This window comes from Podarcis erhardii (assembly GCF_964252035.2).
Source record: "Podarcis erhardii genome assembly, chromosome: 17".
NCBI classification, from domain to species: Eukaryota; Metazoa; Chordata; class Lepidosauria; order Squamata; family Lacertidae; genus Podarcis; species Podarcis erhardii.
Window position 1 is genome coordinate 23,344,741 of NC_138515.1, and position 18,481 is coordinate 23,363,221.

An 18,481-nucleotide genomic window follows, 5' to 3' on the forward strand; every position below is an offset into this window, starting at 1 on the left:
GTAGGAGCTAAACCTGTCAGTCACAAAACAGTTCACCCTCTCCTTTTCTGCAGCCATAATGTCCCTACAGCTTTTTTTTTTTAAAAAAAGAACACCCAATCTCTGAAGCACTTTGGGGCACGTCAGAGATCTTCAGTTCCATTCAGGACACTTTGGAGAAATTCTGGTTCAGCTCAGACAAACCTTGCATCTGTCCATAGCAACGAAGATTCCATCTTTTTATTCCTCCAAATTTAAATTCCAGATATGTGTTACATCCCCACCGATAGCATTAGTGAGGCATTGACCAAAAAACCCAGCAAAATATTAGTACTCAATATGGACAATTTCAACATTTTCTACCATTATGTAATTATCCTTACCTATGGACAAATATGTGGAGGAAGGAGGTAGTTGGTTTAAAGCATATAAGGGAGAACTTTTTCAACCCAAGGGCCACAATCTTTCAAGAACAACCTTTTGAGGGCCGCATGGTGGTGGTGGGAAAGGCCAGAGATCAACATGGGCAAAGCAGCTACTTGTGAACTTTACTTTGGGACAGTAGGCTAGTTTCCACTAGCAGTCATCCACCCTCTCTATCTTTCATCAGCACAAGTAAGAAATATTATCAGAATGCAATAAAACATTCCAGCCAGGCAAAAACACCAAGGAAGAGTACAAGGCCAAGTCGGAGAAGGTATGACCTAGAGAGGATTTGGGGGGGCCAGTTAGCAAGGCCTGGAGGCTGCATTTGGCACCAGTCTGAGGTTCTTCATCTCTGGTTTACAGCAATTTGTTTTTGTTCACTCAACTTTGTGTATACGATCAGTTTTGGAGGAGGAGAAGTTTGGATTTGATATCCCGCTTTATCAGTACCCGAAGGAGTCTCAAAGCAGCTAACATTCTCCTTTCCCTTCCTCCCCCACAACAAACACTCTGTGAGGTGAGTGGGGCTGAGAGACTTCAAAGAAGTGTGACTAGCCCAAAGTCACCCAGCAGCTGCATATGGAGGAGCGGGGAATCGAACCCAGTTCACCAGATTACGAGTCCATCGCTCTTAACTACTACACCACACTGGCTCTAGTGTGCCTTAGCAACATTGTGGATTTATCTTCAAAACACACCACCCTAGAATGACTCTGCACTACTATTACTTCAGAGCTCACTTTTCACATTTATAGGCATGAATTGCTGGAAAGTGAAATAATTCCTCTAAAGGTGAGATATCCAGACATTCAACCAGTGTGGTTTAATGCATAGCAAAATCTCCCCTTCTTCAGCACTGATCACTGCACAGACTAAGTGTCTGAATGATCAGGAAGCTTTAATGCATCACCGTACCCTGATATTTAACCTCTTCCTTCTAAATGCATGCTGAGATTATACAGAACAAAGACCTGTCTGTATCTCTTATCCGATAAGTGCCTATGCATTCCTGCTCCAGAATGATATTTTAAATACTTATTCCCAGCTCCAGGATGCCACCTCAAACCATCTGGTTTTGCAATGAGTTTATGTTAAAATGTGACTGACTCAACGGATATGTAACACATTTCCACGAGGGCAGCTAAACTGGAAAATATCGTGCTGCAAACACTAGTAATCTTCTGCACTAGTAATCTACATGAGAGCCAATCCCAGACCCTCCAAGTGTCCCTATTTTCCAGTGACAGTCCCAAATTTACAGAAGCCTTCCCAGTTTCTGATTTGATCCTGGAATGTCCCATTTTCCCTCAGGATGTCCTAATTTTCATCAGAGAAAAGGTGGAGGGTATGGAGTTATGCGACCCCCGAACCAAGGAGATAAGTAACTGTGAAACCTTTAGAAGACATCTGAAGGCAGCTCTGTATAGGGGAGGGTTTTTTAAAAATGTTTAATGTTTTATTGTGTCATTGTTATGTTGGAAGCCACCCAGAGTGGCTGGGGCAACCCAGTCAGATGGGTTCTGTGTAGATAATATAATAATTATTATTAATATTATGGAATAGGACATCCCTATTTTTACAGGGGGATGCGGGTGGCGCTGTGGTGTAAACACCTGAGCTTAGGGCTGGCCGATCAGAAGGTCGGTGGTTCGAATCCCCGCGATGGAGTGAGCTCCCATTGTTCGGTCCCTGCTCCTGTCAACCTAGCAGTTCGAAAGCACGTCAAAGTGCAAGTAGATAAATAGGTACTGCTCCGGCGGGAAGGTAAACAGCATTTCCGTGCGCTGCTCTGGTTTGCCAGAAGTGGCTTAGTCATGCTGGCCACATGACCTGGAAGCTGTACGCCGGCTCCCTCGGCCTATAGAGCGAGATGAGTGCCACAACCCCAGAGTCATCCGTGACTGGACCTAACGGTCAGGGGTACATTTACCTTTACCTATTTTTACAGGAGAAATGTTGGAGGGTATGCAACCCTCATGCTTCCTTACATAAGAACCCCACTGGATCAGCCCAAGTAATCCAGCATCCTGTTCTCACAGAGGCCAGAAAAGATGCCTGCAGGGAGCCTGCAAGCCAGACCTGGGTGCAACAGCACTCTCCCTACTTCGGATGCCCAGCAAGCTGCATTCAGATGCATTACTGCCTCCAGTAGCAGAGGCACAGGTATCGTGGCTGATAGCTCTTGGTAGGAACAGTGGTTTAGAACCACCACCACTTGACACACACAGAACTGAGAAAGAGCTATCAACCTGTCCGTCATTTCCATGCCTGGGCAGGGTGAGGTTTCCTATGCAAACAATATAAACTTGTAAGCAATGTGGTGAGAGCTATGTAATGCACATTGACTTGAGCTTCTGCTATAGGCTCCATCCCTTTCTCTAGCTATCCCACACTGGCCTACTGTGCCCCCATTTCCCATGTGGAACACATTTATTTAGCCTAAGAACCTTTGCTTCGCCCTTCAGTTTTCAATTCATTGTTGCAGCAATAAATTTTAGATAATTTAATGTAATGGTGATCTGTGTTTTCTGGACGTATGCTTCCTGACAATTTTTTTTTTCTTTTGGCAGGATGAATATCAGTGATTACATACAATGAGTACATCTGAAGTGACCCCAAATCATTCTATCTGAAAGCTTGTAACCTTTCAAGTGAAATTGGGTTTCTCCTCTTGCTATTCTGCTCAGTGTGTAAATCCTCTCTTTATTGCCAAGGTCGTTGTGCATATAAATCAAGGGGGATGTGAAAACAAACAAAGGTGATTAAGCGCTGCGGCTTCTTGTCACAACAAGCAAAAGTAAATAGGTGAAGGTAAAGGACCCCTGGACGGTTCAGTCCAGTCAAAGGCGACTATGGGGTTGCAGCACTCATTTCACTTTTCAGGCCGAGGGAGCCGGCATTTGTTCACAGACAGCTTTCCGAGTAAAGACTAAACTCCTTCAAGTGCAACAGTACACTGTGACGGAAACCAGAGTGCACAGAAATGCTATTTACCTTTCTGCCGCAGTGGTACCTATTTATCTACTTGCACTGGTGTGCCTTTGAACTGCTAGGTTGGCAGAAGCTGGGACAGAGCTCACATCATCATGGGGATTCGAACAGCCGACCTTCTGATCGGCAAGCCCAAGAGGTTCAGTGGTGTAGACAACAACACCACCCACATTCAAAATAGCCAAGTGTATATGGCATTAGACTTGAATCTAGGAGACTTGAGCACAAGGCTTGGTGGTAGAGTATCAGTTCTGCTTGTAATTCTGTCCCAGGCTTGATCCCTGGCATCTTCAGGCAGGGCTAGGAGAGACTCCTGCCTAAAATTGTAGAGAGCCATTGCTAGTCAGTGTAGAGAATACAAAGCTAGATGGATGTATTGCCTTATTCCAGAAGATGATTATTATCTCAAGGAGATTAGGGTGTTGCCCAGCAATTGCAATTGCCCCTCTCCCATGGGCCTGAGCCTTTTAACAGGTTAATTCTGCTCATTTAATAAAGTGTGTTGAGACAGCACAATGTGGGGGTTTTTGATCTTTAAAATAAACCTTCAGTGATGGGCGGGGTATAAATAAGTTGTTGTTGTTGTTGTTGATGATGATGATGATGATGATCACTGCCATTGAGTCTTAATGGACATATTATAGTGCAAATAGATAACTACTGCATTACTGTATTTTAATATTTTGTTGGAAGCCACCCAGAGTGGCTGGGGAAACCCAGCCAGATGGGTGGGGTATAAATAAAAATTTATTATTATTATTATTATTATTATTATTATTATTATTACTACTACTACTACTACTATTATTACTACTACAGTGCAAATTTTTGATGTGAATTTTTAGCAGTGACTGTGCTTTTCTTCTCATATTGCCTCAGAAAGTGTGAATTTGATAGATTTGCCTTTAAATGCAAAATGAATCAAATTTCTTCTGCATCCCTCAACATAAAACACTGAAGCCATCCACGAAGAGATAGGTATTCATTTACCTCATAAGAACAGAACAATTCAATAAGTTGCAGTGCGGCAGCAGCAACCACAGAATACTACAAAGGCAGCCATAGTTGTCTGCATTGTTGTATGCCAGCAGACTATTAAGAAATGATCCAATTTACCAGCATTTATAATTCAGGAAGGTTGTGGTTTGTATACACCTTATGATTTGTGCAAACCACAGTTTATTACATTCTGATGAAATGGCAAACTATTGTTTGCTACAAATTGGAAGCAAGCGCACACATACTCTCTCAGTGTGGGTGTGCTGTGTATTATATTTAGACACAGAACAGATCCAATCTCCATTTTATTCACACTAGTATTTGATATGAGTGAGGGGCTGTGCTAAGTTATCACTCCAAATTGCAGAGAGAACAGGTTAGAATTAATTAATGCAATATGACATTAATCAAGTATTCTCAAGGAGCTTTAATTTAACAAGAAGCATCTAATAGATTTTTGTTGTAGCTTTCAAATTAGGGCAATTAATATCAGATATCTCAGCAAGACAAGAATATTGCACATAGTAAAATTAGTTCTTGAATCATCTTTTACTCTTGAGACACACTTAATGCCAAAGAGAATGAATATTAAAATTGATTGTGGAATATCCAGTCATTTTGTTTCTGGATCTGACAGCAAAAACCAGTTTTAGCAAAGTATATGCATTTAAAATTTAGCATTTGCACAAAGCTAAGAATGTGTTTAATAGAAAAGAGAATTATTTAAAAGTCTCCTTGGGTGGCTTGTGGTATGGGGGCCAAAGAATATACGATACCAACTTTCCTCCAGAAGTTTTTTTACTACAGTTCCTACCAGTCCCACCCAGCATGGTCAATGGTCAGGAATAACGGTACTAATTCTACCATTGGAGGGGCATCGGGTTGGGAAGGCTTTCTTTCACAAAGCGATGATTTCAATGGCAAATGAAATTCCTTCCCAATGCCACTACTATGGGGAATAAGACAGAAAGGAAGCATCATTTTGTTACCAATACCAAATGGCCCCAGTGACATTCCAGAATCCCTGTACAATATTTTCCTAACTCTTGGTAGACAGTGATATATATATATATTTCTCTCGTTGCTCCCATGAGGAGCCCAACGTTAGTACTGAGCATGTGAGAAACTGGAAAGAGCCACACAGCAATGGTGTCAGGGTAAAAAGCACAGCCTCATATATTGTGCATACATTGCCCATTCATCAGAGTAATGAGGAAGAAGAAGAAGAAGAAGAAGAAGAAGAAGAAGAAGAGGAGGAGGAGGAGGAGGAGGAGGAGGAGGAGGAGGAGGAGGAGGAGGAGTTTGGATTTGATATCCCACTTTATCATTACCCTAAGGAGTCTCAAAGTGGCTAACAATCTCCTTTCCCTTCCTCCTCCACAACAAACACTCTGAGGTGAGTGGGGCTGAGAGACTTCAGAGAAGTGTGACTAGCCCAAGGTCACCCAGCAGCTGCATGTGGAGGAGCGGGGAAACGAACCCGGTTCACCAGATTACGGGTATACCGCTCTTAACCACTACACCACACTGGCTTAGGGTAGAGACAACTAGGAGGACCAAATAGCCCTTATTTGTCTCTGCAATGCCTAGGAGGACTTCCTATAGCCCTTATTTGTCTCTGCAATGCCCACAGTTTTATAAGAACCATATCTTGCATTCAAAGGCATCGATGCCAAAAGGAACTGGAGGACAATGATATCTATTTTGATCCACTTCTATGCTGTTCTTCTACATTTGGTTTGCTCTTCTTTGCTCTTCTTTTCTTTTTCACGGCCTGTTATTAATAGCAGAACACTAAACACCCCTGAGAGTTTGTTAAGTTAAAGATAGAGAGCATTATTATTTTGTTCATTTTCCAGAAAAGAATCTGCAGTACCGATTAAATTCATTTACGTAATGACTTTCTCATTAAGCGATTTTGTGCGTTGTGATTGCCTTTAAATGTCTTCAGCTGAAAAAGAAATTGTTTTGCTCATTACGACAGAATATAAAAAAATAAATACATGTAAATAGCATTTAGAGGGATCTCAGACAAAAGGATCAAGAACTCTGGCAAATCGTGCATGGGATACATAAGTGAGTCTTGTTGTTGTTCGTGGAAGAAGCCATAAGGAGCACCCTTGCTCTCCCCACAGCGAAACCAGACAAAGCCTTGTGCTACAGTGTGATGTAATGTATAGAACAATAGAGATGACACCCCAAACATGCCTTGGCCATCTTGAAAGTAGGGTAAGTGGTGCTAGAATAGGCAACAGACTTTAATTAATACCCTCTGTGTTGAAAGTAACAAAAACCACTCAGGGGTTATTGTACCCGAGAGTAGAGGCTGGGTGACCTTTTCTGACTTAATTGTCTGTCTTCCTTGGCATAAGACAAGTGCAAAAACCCTGCACCCCACATTTCACTGAAATGCTCTCTTTTCTTCCTTACATCTCAAATGCATTTCATTAATTGATGGATTGTTGTTATGGGGGGAGGGTGCAACGTTAGTTTAATGCAAAAAGAAACTTAAGAAAGTAGAGCAGGGGCATTGAAATTGACCATCAACACAGTTAGTGTTGGATTTTCAGAGCAAGCAGGCTCACAAATCACCTGGTCACAGTCCAAATCTGACACACACACAACAAAAGCTCTTGGTGGTTTTCCACCAGGGAAGAGTTTAAAAGATATAAGAAATATATTTTGAAGTGGAGGAACTCCTAGCATTTATGCCAACCTACTTTGGTTCCTCCCAGCTGCATTGCAGTTGCCTTGGGCTCTTTCAATTTGCACTATAGAACACGCAAGCAATTTTTCATTATTGACAAACTTATACAGAGCTAGTATTATGTCTTCACTTCAAACAGTCACAGCATGTGAATCAACTTCAAACTGCACAGCTCATATACAGTTAAGTAGTTAAGTTCTCTCCGTAAAATCATGGCTCTTTCTCTTTTAGGAGTCCCAGCAGTTTTGCGTCTGGTGAATGAACGAAACCTACTCTCATAAAACTCCAGTAATTTGCAGGCAACACAAAGAGGAAGGTATCTATGCTGCTCTCTGGCTAATAAGAAAGGCTTATTTGTATGTGTGATTGGTCAATTTTTCCTTCTAGCAGCAGTTCCTTGAATCTAAGGAGATACCACTCCAGAGGTCCCCTGAACTTCAAGGGTAATTCTCCAAGTGACAGTAAGGCCTCTACTGGGATAGAGGTGGCCAAAAAGCCCCTCATACACTAGTGACAGACTGCATGTGTCCCATTGGATCCTGGCTGCAGGATGAATAAACAAAGAAGGACACGCATACAAAATGGGACACATACAACAGCTGAACAGGTGGAATTCAACTTTGCATAATGACTAACGTTCCATCTGCACAAGCACTGCAGCTTGCCAGATGAGATGATCCCTCATCTCCTCCCTCACATGCTGTTCTGGGGGGTTTCTTGACACACACACCCCAGGCCAATTGAATGGGGCGTGGGGCAGGATGGGGGGAAGCCCCATTGCGGAAGCAGAAATCATTGCACAGGACTTCCACTGACGGGGCTCATTGTTGTTGTTGTTTAGTCGTTTAGTCGTGTCCGACTCCTCGTGACCCCATGGACCAGAGCACGCCAGGCACTTCTGTCTTCCACTGCCTCCCACAGTTTGGTCAAACTCATGCTGGTAGCTTCGAGAACACTATCCAACCATCTTGTCCTCTGTTGTCCCCTTCTCCTTGTGTCCTCTATCTTTCCCAACATCAGGGTCTTTTCCAGGGTGTCTTCTCTTCTCATGAGGTGGCCAAAGTATTGCAGCCTCAGCTTCAGGATCTGTCCTTCCAGTGAGCACTCAGGGCTGATTTCCTTAAGAATGGATACGTTTGATCTTCTTGCAGTCCATGGGACTCTCAAGAGTCTCCTCCAGCACCATAATTCAAAAGCATCAATTATTCAGCGATCAGCCTTCTTTATGGTCCAGCTCTCACTTCCATACATCACTACTGGGGAAACCATAGCTTTTACTATACGGACCTTTGTTGGCAAGGAAATGTCTCTACTTTTTAAGATGCTGTCTAGGTTTGTCAATGCTTTTCTCCCAAGAAGCAGGCATCTTTTAATTTTGTGGCTGCTGTCACCATCTGCAGTGATCATTAGAAGAACCCAACCCAAGGTCCCTAAACTCATGTTTGCCTTGTAGCACAAATCAGGAATGGGGATAAGTTTTTGTAGAGTTCCCTATGTGGGATGTAATCCATTGGTGCAGTCAAATGCAACAATCCTTATTCTCCCTGCATGCGACCTAGGAGATGGGCATGGCCCTGGCTGACTCCATAAAAGAGCCAAGTCATGCAGCCACTTTTTCTTACTTGCAGTTCAGTCTAGTTCATCTTGATAGTGCTATTTTCTTGCTTGTTGTTCTTTTGCTGCCATGCTGCTCTCCAGCAGCATATGAGTTCAGTCTCCTTATGAGACGAACTCACAGCCTTTCTTTATGTAAACACTAAGTAAAGCCTGCCTTTCAGAGATCAAATCATGAACTGAAATGTGTGTAAATATTTTGTTACTTTACTTAGAAAGACTCTTGTGTCTTTATTCTTTTTAAAGGGGACATCAGGAAATAATCTTAACTAAGAGATTCAAATGAATCTGCAAACTAGATTCCAGATATATTGAGGGGAAGCTGTTGTGCCATATCTCTTCACTAGCGTGAGTGAAGGAAGGATAATACTTATCCAATATATCTTTCCTTGCTACCTTTAACATTCCCACACCCTAACCTCTGGATCAGCTCCTGTAAACATGCTTTCACATGTGTTTGGACATATTCATTATGAGTATTTTTGCCTTTTATACCCCAGATGTTAAATTTGCCATTTTACCCCTTCAGCTCCTTGGATGGAATTGTAATGTTTTCCTCACAATTTCCCATAGCAGAGGGTGACTTAGATAACTGTTTTTTGGTTGAGGTGGGGGGAGAGGAGAGAGGGAAGGAGAGAGACTAACTACCCCCAGTCAAAAATCCCACCCCTCTCTTTATTGTTTTTGGTGTGATTTTTATATTTTAGTCAGGCTCATAATTGCTTCTCTTATCTGACAGTTGGCATTTGGTTGAAATACTATGAATATTCTCTCTTGTATTCAGCAGGTGTGAATAATATTTCCATTTGTACAAAGCCTACTAGGGACTGAACTGGACAATACTTATATTCAGCCTCAAGCCAAAATAAAATATACAGATTGCACCCATGAGGCAAAATAATTCCCTTCTTCATCTTAATAATCCCCCAAACAAACCAATTTCTATGTTATGAGCACATTCCATAAGATCAAAGGAAGAGCCCGTTTTTCTTCATTTTGCTCTTGTACACATTGACAAATATGTTAGTTTTTCTGTTAGTTGATAAATTAATAGGCTGATAACTTGCGTAGGGCTTGCCTGCCCTGATAGCGCAGGCATACATTATTAATATTGAACACTTGTAATTTCTTTGCCCTTCTGGTTTATTCCCAAATTAATCTATAATTCATGTTTTCAATTTATGTAAAACCATTAAAAAGTTTAACTCTTCCCATTTTTAAAACCAAGTTCCTTTTTGTTAAAATTAAATTTCCATTTTAAGCCTTGATCCATACCCAAATAAGCATAGGGCGCCTTTGCCTGACAACAGTGGGGCCCATAGATTGAAGCACAATACTGGACAAGGTTCTGCCCAGTATCTTGCCTGTGTGATAGACTCATGGGAAAAAGCTGTCCCATGAACCCTTGCAAAGGGGAGGTGAAAGTCTATATAAAGCTCCTTCCTGCCTGTAAAAAATGTCCAAGCAGGAATACACACCACTCAGCCATCTCTTAATTATTTTGATGTAAGAAAATATGAAACTTATGGATTTGGGAGTTTTACTTGACCTAATAAAGATATTGACATGGATTATGGAGCCAAGTTAAACCAGTTTATGTTCCCCACAAATCCCCCAGGACCTGTCTGCCTACAATTTGGCAGGCCCAATCCATTCTGGAAGGATTCATGAGCCTGTAAATTTTATCCATTTTGGTCCAAGGGGGGAGGGGAATGCAGCCATTTTTGGATTCCCCATGAGTGTGGAGCTTTGCTTTTACACAAAATGGCTTGGAAGCAGCTCAAAGCAACACAGAAACATGCCATACTTTTTAAAATATGCACAGCTACAAGGTGAATCTTGGAACTGGTGCAATACCCTGTTTACTAGGCATGTGTATCAGCCACAAGATTCACCTCACATCTTGTTGTGGTTTGCATAAGCTCTGTGGTATTCCAATTCAGTTCATTATTTGGGACCAGGTCTTATCTGTTCAATCTGTGTACAGGTAACAACCGATTAACACGTGTCCGAATGAAGCGTGATCACACGTGCAAGCCACGGAAGTGACTGAAAACGTCACTAAACTCATTACTAAAAGGGGGCGGGGTATAATGGAGCGGGCACACTTATGTGTGCTTCACTGATGCGCACGGGGACCAGGAATGGAACCCCCACATGAAATGGTTGTCGACTGTACTCTGTTTCACCCCCTTTAACTGTAACAGCATATATATATATATATATACACACACACACTATAAGTTTATTTTAATTTTTACAGAAGTGGATGAAATGTGTTTTCTTGCTGCTCACCCGTCCTTTCTGTAAGTACCAATTTTGAAGAAAAAAGAGAAAGAGAGCACCTTGGTTTTCAATTGTTTGCTAGGAAAAAGAACAATTGGGAAAGAAGCAGACAACACCTATTGTCAAATCTTATCACTCAGAACCTGCTCTCAGAGTCAAACCTCAGACAACCCCATTACAACTCGCATGAAGAACAACTATGTTTGTTTGCTTCAACATCCCTCTCTCAAATCACTGTTTTTGCTGTGGCCTCAGAAAATGATGCCCTGTGATTAAAAGCTAGACCTGTCTGACAAAATGAAACCTCCCCTCCCACTTCTCCACCCACTGGGTGTTTCCCCAGACACCAGGATTTAGTTTTTTCTGGAAAGACAAGTACGGAGAGGCCATTAATTTAATGCCATGGAAAAAAACTGAGGACACAGAACAACTTGGAAGCTTAGAATGTCCGCGATCTGCCCTATGATGTCCTGTTAACGGCACATTAATGGATCATGAAGCAAATAGTCCTGATTCGCCTTGTTATTGCTGGAGCACACAATGCCGATGAGAGCCAGTATTATTTGCAAATGCAAGACATCACGAAATGTTGCAAATATGAAGTGATGCAGATATTTGCCTGGACTACCTCTGCAAAACATTTAAGCAATTGTATGCAATTCCATCAACCAGTGGGAGCTAAAGCAATTGTTAATTTTGTTTTGTTCACGCTGAATTGTTGCCATCTGAGAAATAACCATTCATACCCCAGCACAATGTGTCTCTCCCCCATTGAAGGTTTTTATGCACTAAAATGAAATGTGACTCATATTTTATGAAATGTGACCAAATCAGTTTATTGCAGGTGTAATTGTCTACAAATATTCTAATAAAATAAAGCAGTACACAACAAATTGTCTTGGGGGTTAGAGTCTGCTTTGAATTAGTAAATCATTGAAGCTCTAATTAAGATACAGGTATTTTCTCATATTGCAGTCTATCACACGGAATTGTTTTATGCAAAGCAAGATCCTGGGGCCATAACCATTTATTGCATTTTCACTGTTTGTGTGAACCCTGATATATGATTTCTTTCTGCAATGGATTTCTCACAATTTCTCCTTCTCATTAATTCTCCTTCTGTTCACAGTATTAAGTCAGGGTATTATATTATACTCAATTTACAGCAAATGTATCACTGTTTGTTTTGGCCTGTCCTTTTTTCAAATTCCCCTGATGTTATTTCTTATTTCCTCCTAAGCATGGACTGAAGTTGCTTTAATTTATTCATTTCAATGTGTCACTCATAGCAGAGTTAGGATTTGAAGTTTCTGTTGGGAAAGGACTGATAGCCAACGTCTAATATTAAATTTTGCAGGAGAAAGAAAATAGCATAATTAAAAATCAGCAGATCCTCATTTGTTTTAAACTAGAATGTTTATGGACCACGCCCCAGACACACACTTCATTGTTGGCTTTCCAGTTCATGATTATACAGTCAAGCCTGTAATGGTTGGTTAAAGTTACTGAACACCAAATGTGCTCTCTCAGTGCATCTCACTTGTTCTGCATTTCATTGTACTCTATATAAATATATGACTGTCATATATAACCGTTTTAGGGGGGAAAGCTGTGTTCAGAGAACTCCCCTAGAAACAGCAGAATACAATGATTGTCTGTGCCATGACCAGCTTCCAAAAGGTGGATTAGAGTACAAAGGAGGCCTCTTGAGGCTACCTTTGCTACAGGGCTCACTTAATAGTTTCAGCACTGGAACAAGCAATGGCTTGATGCTGAGAGTACCTGACACAGTGCCCTTGAGGGAGTCTGGGTAGGGATCACTAGCATTTGCTTGGTGCTAAGTTCATACATCACACCCGCAGAATTCTCCCCCGAGCAAGGCCTAGTGATAATGTCACTGCTCTGTCTCATGGCCGGATGTAACACTGCTTGCCTCGCAGAGTAAGCCTTCCTACCTGGGGAGACCTTTAAGTGTGACCTTTACATACACAGAGATTACAAGCTTCCAAGTTGCTACAGTTTATCCAGTCTCCTTGAATAGCTGAAATGAAGGAAACAAAAGAGTAAGGCTATAATGAATACTTGCCCATTTGTATTTTTGAAAATAGTACTTTTGTAGAGAGAGAGAGATTTCCATAATAAAAAAGACCAACACTGTGCAATCTTTCTTTTGACCATATTTGCTGTCATTCATGATGCTTTGAAACTGTTTTATCTTACAATGATTTTAAGATACTTTCCATCATGGGAATAGTTGCATGGCTGATCCCAGCCAATAAGGGATCACACAATGAGATGGCATCATAGTGTTCTGTAGTCAATCAGATTTGGCTTTGTGTTGTTGTAACTAATGGCAGATGATGCCAATTCAGAGTAAAGGCAATGCTTTCTGAACTGAGAAACACTTTTGTTTGGTGATAGTACTTCTGTTGTGACCCATCTTAGGCCAGGCTGCATTGAGTTCTGCCCCACCCATTGAACACTCATGCTTTGATCCTGAATGAGGGACTAATGACAGATTGCTTAAGAGTCATATCATAGACTTGACTTTTTTTTCCTACAGAATAATCCAAGGGTTAACTCTGAACCAAAGATAGCTCTTATGTTTTAATAGGTATCGGGAAAACGTTGTTCAGCAAATGCCATTTCTCCTATTATTGAAACATGGTGCCAGAAGATGTCACATCTGCTGTCTGCTGGACTTGTCCATATTATTGGCATTGCTGCTGGCCATCAAATCTTCAAAGATGGAGCCACAATCCTCTTATTCCTGTATATACTGAGAAATTACAGTGGTTTATGAACTTACAATAATCCGTTCCAGAAGGCCGTTCTTAAACCAAAGCATTCTTAAACCAAGGCGTGCTTTCCCATAGCAGTGGGGGAACTCAGTTTACAAATGGAACACACTCAACAGGAAGCAAAACATGTTCTTATTCCAAGGCAAAGTTCACAAACCAAAACACCTACTTCCGCGTTTGCAGCGTTCTTAATCCAAGTTGTCCATCAACAAAACTGTTCTTAAACCAAGATATCACTGTACCTCAAATCTGGGAGGAGTAGGCTATTGCAGGAGTGGGCACTAAACTTGCAGTACATTCCACTATAGCTCCAAAAGTGCTTTTCTGGAGCCAGCTGTCTGACCTATCTGCATCTTAACCAGAGGTCTGTCAAAAAAATAAATAAATGCGGAGCTTAACAGTTAAGGAAAAAGTTGTGAAAATGGAATGAACTGCCATGTGAATGTAGACTAAATCTGCAATCCTAACTTAATCATGGGTAAGTATGTTCTAGTCAGCTTTGTGGGGCTTTCTTCTGAGTAAACTTGATGGCTAAGTTCTACCCCACTGTTAAGTGGGGAAAGGGTTGTTGTGTCCAGGTCTTGCTTTTGGGCTTCCCATAAGACATCTTGTTGGGCACTGTAAGAACATGATGCTAGACTCAGTGGTCCTTTGGCCTCATCAGGGTCTGCTTATGTTCTGAAACATGTATAAGATTGTGGGATAAAAGAGCCCTTTGGACCCTGGCCAGTGTACTTGTTTTGGATAGGATAATGGGAAGAGCATGAGAAAAACAGGGCAGGTATATTTTTTAAAAAATGTTTTTATTGGATGCCTCAGTGTTGTTTTTCTCCATTACAAATTCATAGCCTGCAGAACTATTGATCTTCAGGGTTTAAATTGTACCGATAAAATAAATAATTGGAAAATTAAAAAAATGCATTGTGTTTGCTGCGGGGAGGGGGTATATTAAATGTTATTACAAAGTTTATCTTCGGGCTTCAACCATTAATACAAAGTTTGCAATATTTCATTGCCCACATGGTAAGTAAGACAAGTCTTTCTAATTATCAGCTGCCTTGTACCCTTTTCAAGCTGTTTTCAGAGAGTAAGTTTAATAGAGGGAGAGCTTCTCAGGCATAGTACAAAAACAATAAAGTTAATTATTTTCTGGTTAATTGGAAAGTTGATGAAGACTTTTATTTCACTAATTATGCACTTTTATGGAATGCAGTAAAGGGTTTCCTTCTAAGGCCTTAAGGTAGGTATCATCACTCATCTTTTATTGGTCACAGAGAGCCTCAGACTAAATGGAAAACTTTTACGGGAGTGGTAAAGTATGTTTGCAGAGACCTTTCTCTTTTTCATTAGAGATGCTATTGAACTTCATTTTTTAAAAAATGACATATATCCACGGCATCCAAAAATTTCTGGAATCAAGCAAATAGCTGATTGCATTTTTGCAATCAATATTTGCAAAGTGGTTGTTGCATATTTTCATGTGGGTGGAGGAAAATGCTGCTGCTACTACTACTACTACTTTATTATTTATACCCCGCCCATCTGGCTAGGTTTGCCCAGCCACTCTGGGTGGCTCCCAACAGGATATTTAAAGCACGATAAAACATCAAACATTAAAAACTTCCCTAAATAGGGCTGCTTTCAGGTGTCCTCTAAAAGTCAGATAGTTATTTATTTCCTTGACATCTGATGGGAGGGCGTTCCACAGGGCACACACCACTACCGAGGATAAGTAGGATAAGCATTAGAAATTATATTGGGGCCCATTGTAATTTCCCCTTCTACCCTGTGCATTTTCCATGTGTGTGTGTATGTACATGTTTTCATGCTCAGTCCCCCCATGGTATTTTAAAGTGGCAGAAAATCCTCACAAGTGGGACTTTGAGAGCTCTCTTGCAGGAGTGTTTTATTCACACCTCACACAATGGGCATCAAGAACTTCATCAGAATTTTGTTTGGAGTGAGGTGTATATTTAAAAAATAATAATGAAGAAGGTAGAAAAAAGCAAGATGCACAAGCACAAACAAAATACAGCAGTCCCTGTTGGACTGCTTTTATGGCATTGTTGCCCTTCTATACAATTTCACATAACTCGCCAGGAAAGGGGCTCGCATGTTTTAGAATGATTTCCTTCATGGGGGTATATTTTGGTAGAACCTCCATCCAGTGGGCATGGACTGTTGTGCAAGACATTGCACAATTGTCAAAAAATTGCACTATTAAGTGAACTAGGACAACACCACCTATCACAGCCGGTCAGTAAATAATGCTTATCTTCTGCTCACTCTGCCAAATGCGAATAATAATGTAGGACTACCTTAAAAGGTTGTTGTAAGACATTACCTGTCTATCCCCTGCTCAGTTTTCAAACTCGAGGAACAGTATTTGAGTGTGTTAAAAGATTGTCCCAGCCTCGACCTTGTTCGCTTAATCACATGTGAAATATCTGGATAATACACTCAAAGTAAGCTTCTCCTCCCCTTCATTAATTTTTTAATGCATTTTAACATTCAGATAATATTTCTTGTTCTATTATAGGACTTAAGAGCAACGTGCAATTGTACCGAAAGAGAAAAAGTTTATTACAGCCTTTTTATCTTAGCAGTGTCTGAATTTGCAGCCATTGATGCAAGGCAGATGATGTTATAAAGGTGGCTATATGGACAGCTTTGAATCTACAGAAATATCCAGGTAATGAATTAGCAGCAGGAACCTTTCCCCATTGTCACCCAGTTTAATTAAAATCACATTGCAGCGCAAGAGGGAAACAGAACAAATGACTTAATTTGCATGCTGTGAAATAATTAAATAAAACACCTGCATGGAGCAAATTCACATACAAAGTTGGCATTCATTCCAGCAACTGAGGGCCACTATCAAACAACCTTTCAGAAACAAAAATGAGCCTTATAAGTTCACCATCTCTTGAAGTAAGCTAGTATTTAAAATTGCCCCGCTAGAAAAGATTAGTGGAAGGATTTCTCCATTCACTTCATTGTGGCAGAGGGGCTTTCTTGTGCATGCAAAAGAGTGTTTTTTTTATTGTGGGGGGGGCAGCCCATTGTTCTACAGTGAATGAAGACCAGAACCTCCAATTGTGCCTATTTTGCAGTGTCCTGGATTTACAGATGCCGTCCTGGTTTCTGATTTGATCCTGGAAAGTCCTGCTTTTTCTCCCTTTTTTTAATTGGAGAAATGTTGGAAGGTATGGAGTTATGTGACCCCCTCAGAGAAAGAAATAAGTAACTATGCAACCTGTAGGAGTTATGTGACCCCCCCCCCGAGACAAGGAGATAAGAAGAAGAAGAAGAAGAGAAGAAGAGCTTAGATTTGATATCCCGCTTTATCACTACCCAAAGGAGTCTCAAAGCAGCTAACATTCTCCTTTCCCTTCCTCCCCCACAACAAACACTCTGTGAGGTGAGTGGGGCTGAGAGACTTCAAAGAAGTGTGACTAGCCCAAGGTCACCCAGCAGCTGCATGTGGAGGAGTGGGGAAGCGAACCCGGTTCACCAGATTATGAGTCTACCACACTTAACCACTACACCACACTATACAACCTTTAGAAGACATCTGAAGACAGCCCTGTATAGCAATGCTTAAAAAAAAAAAAGTTTAATGCTTTATTATGTTTTTATATGTGATAGAAGTTGCCCAGTGTGGCTGGACGAATCCAGTCAGATGGGTGGGGCATAAACAAACAAACAAACAAACAAATCATCCCTATTTTCATTGGAGGAATGAAAGACTGATAGGAAAGCTCCATGTGCTCTTCGGAACCCCTATGACAGTGGTGGAGAAGGTTTTTCAAAGACCGCATGCCAACCATGGGTGGGTCCAGAAGCGAAACTGATACATTTATCTTTGTATAACAGGCTGCATTCCATTCAAAAGACACAGGTTTCCATGGGATGGGACTGAACAAAGTTGCTGTGTGTGCAGAATGAGGTGTGTTCATTCCCCCATGCAACTCTAAATATCTTCTGGAGGGTGAGGGGGGAACCCAGAACAGGTTTAGGGGGTGCAAAGGAGGAGGGGGGATAAGTCCAACAGCACAAATGGACCTAATTTCTCATGCACACACCCAACTTAATTCTGCACTGAATTCCACCCACAAACACACTTGAGGAATGAATTGAGCATTTTAGACCTGGGTGTTAGGGGACAGTCAGATAGCTGAGATGGGCAGGGCCGGATTTAGGTTTGATGAGGCCCTAAGCTATTGAAGGTAATGGGGCCCTTTATATGTCCAGCTGTCCTTTGTCACCAACAAATTGCCACTGTTTTTTTGCGTTGAATATATGGCGCTGTGGGTTAAACCACAGAGCCTAGGGCTTGCCAGTCAGAAGGCTGGCAGTTCGAATCCCCGTGACGGGATGAGCTCCCATTGCTTAGTCCCAGCTCCTGCCAACCTAGCAGTTTGAAAGCACGTCAAAGTGCAAGTAGATAAATAGGGAAGGTAAACGGCATTTCCGTGTGCTGCTCTGGTTCACCAGAAGCAACTTAGTCACGCTGGCCACATGACTCGGAAGCTGTACGCCGGATCCCTCGGCCAATAAAGCGAGATGAGCGCAGCAACCCCAGAGTTATCTGCGACTGGACCTAATGGTCAGGGGTCCCTTTACCTTTACCTTTATATGCTATATGCTAATTTATGGACCTAATAGGTATCTAAAT

General features: G+C 41.5%; 1 long non-coding RNA gene across 1 annotated transcript in view; it reads left to right on the top strand.

Annotated features, from left to right (window-relative positions):
• Positions 1–18,481, top strand: part of LOC309332621 — an 894,019-nt gene that overhangs the window by 257,222 nt on the left and 618,316 nt on the right. The window lies entirely within an intron of this gene.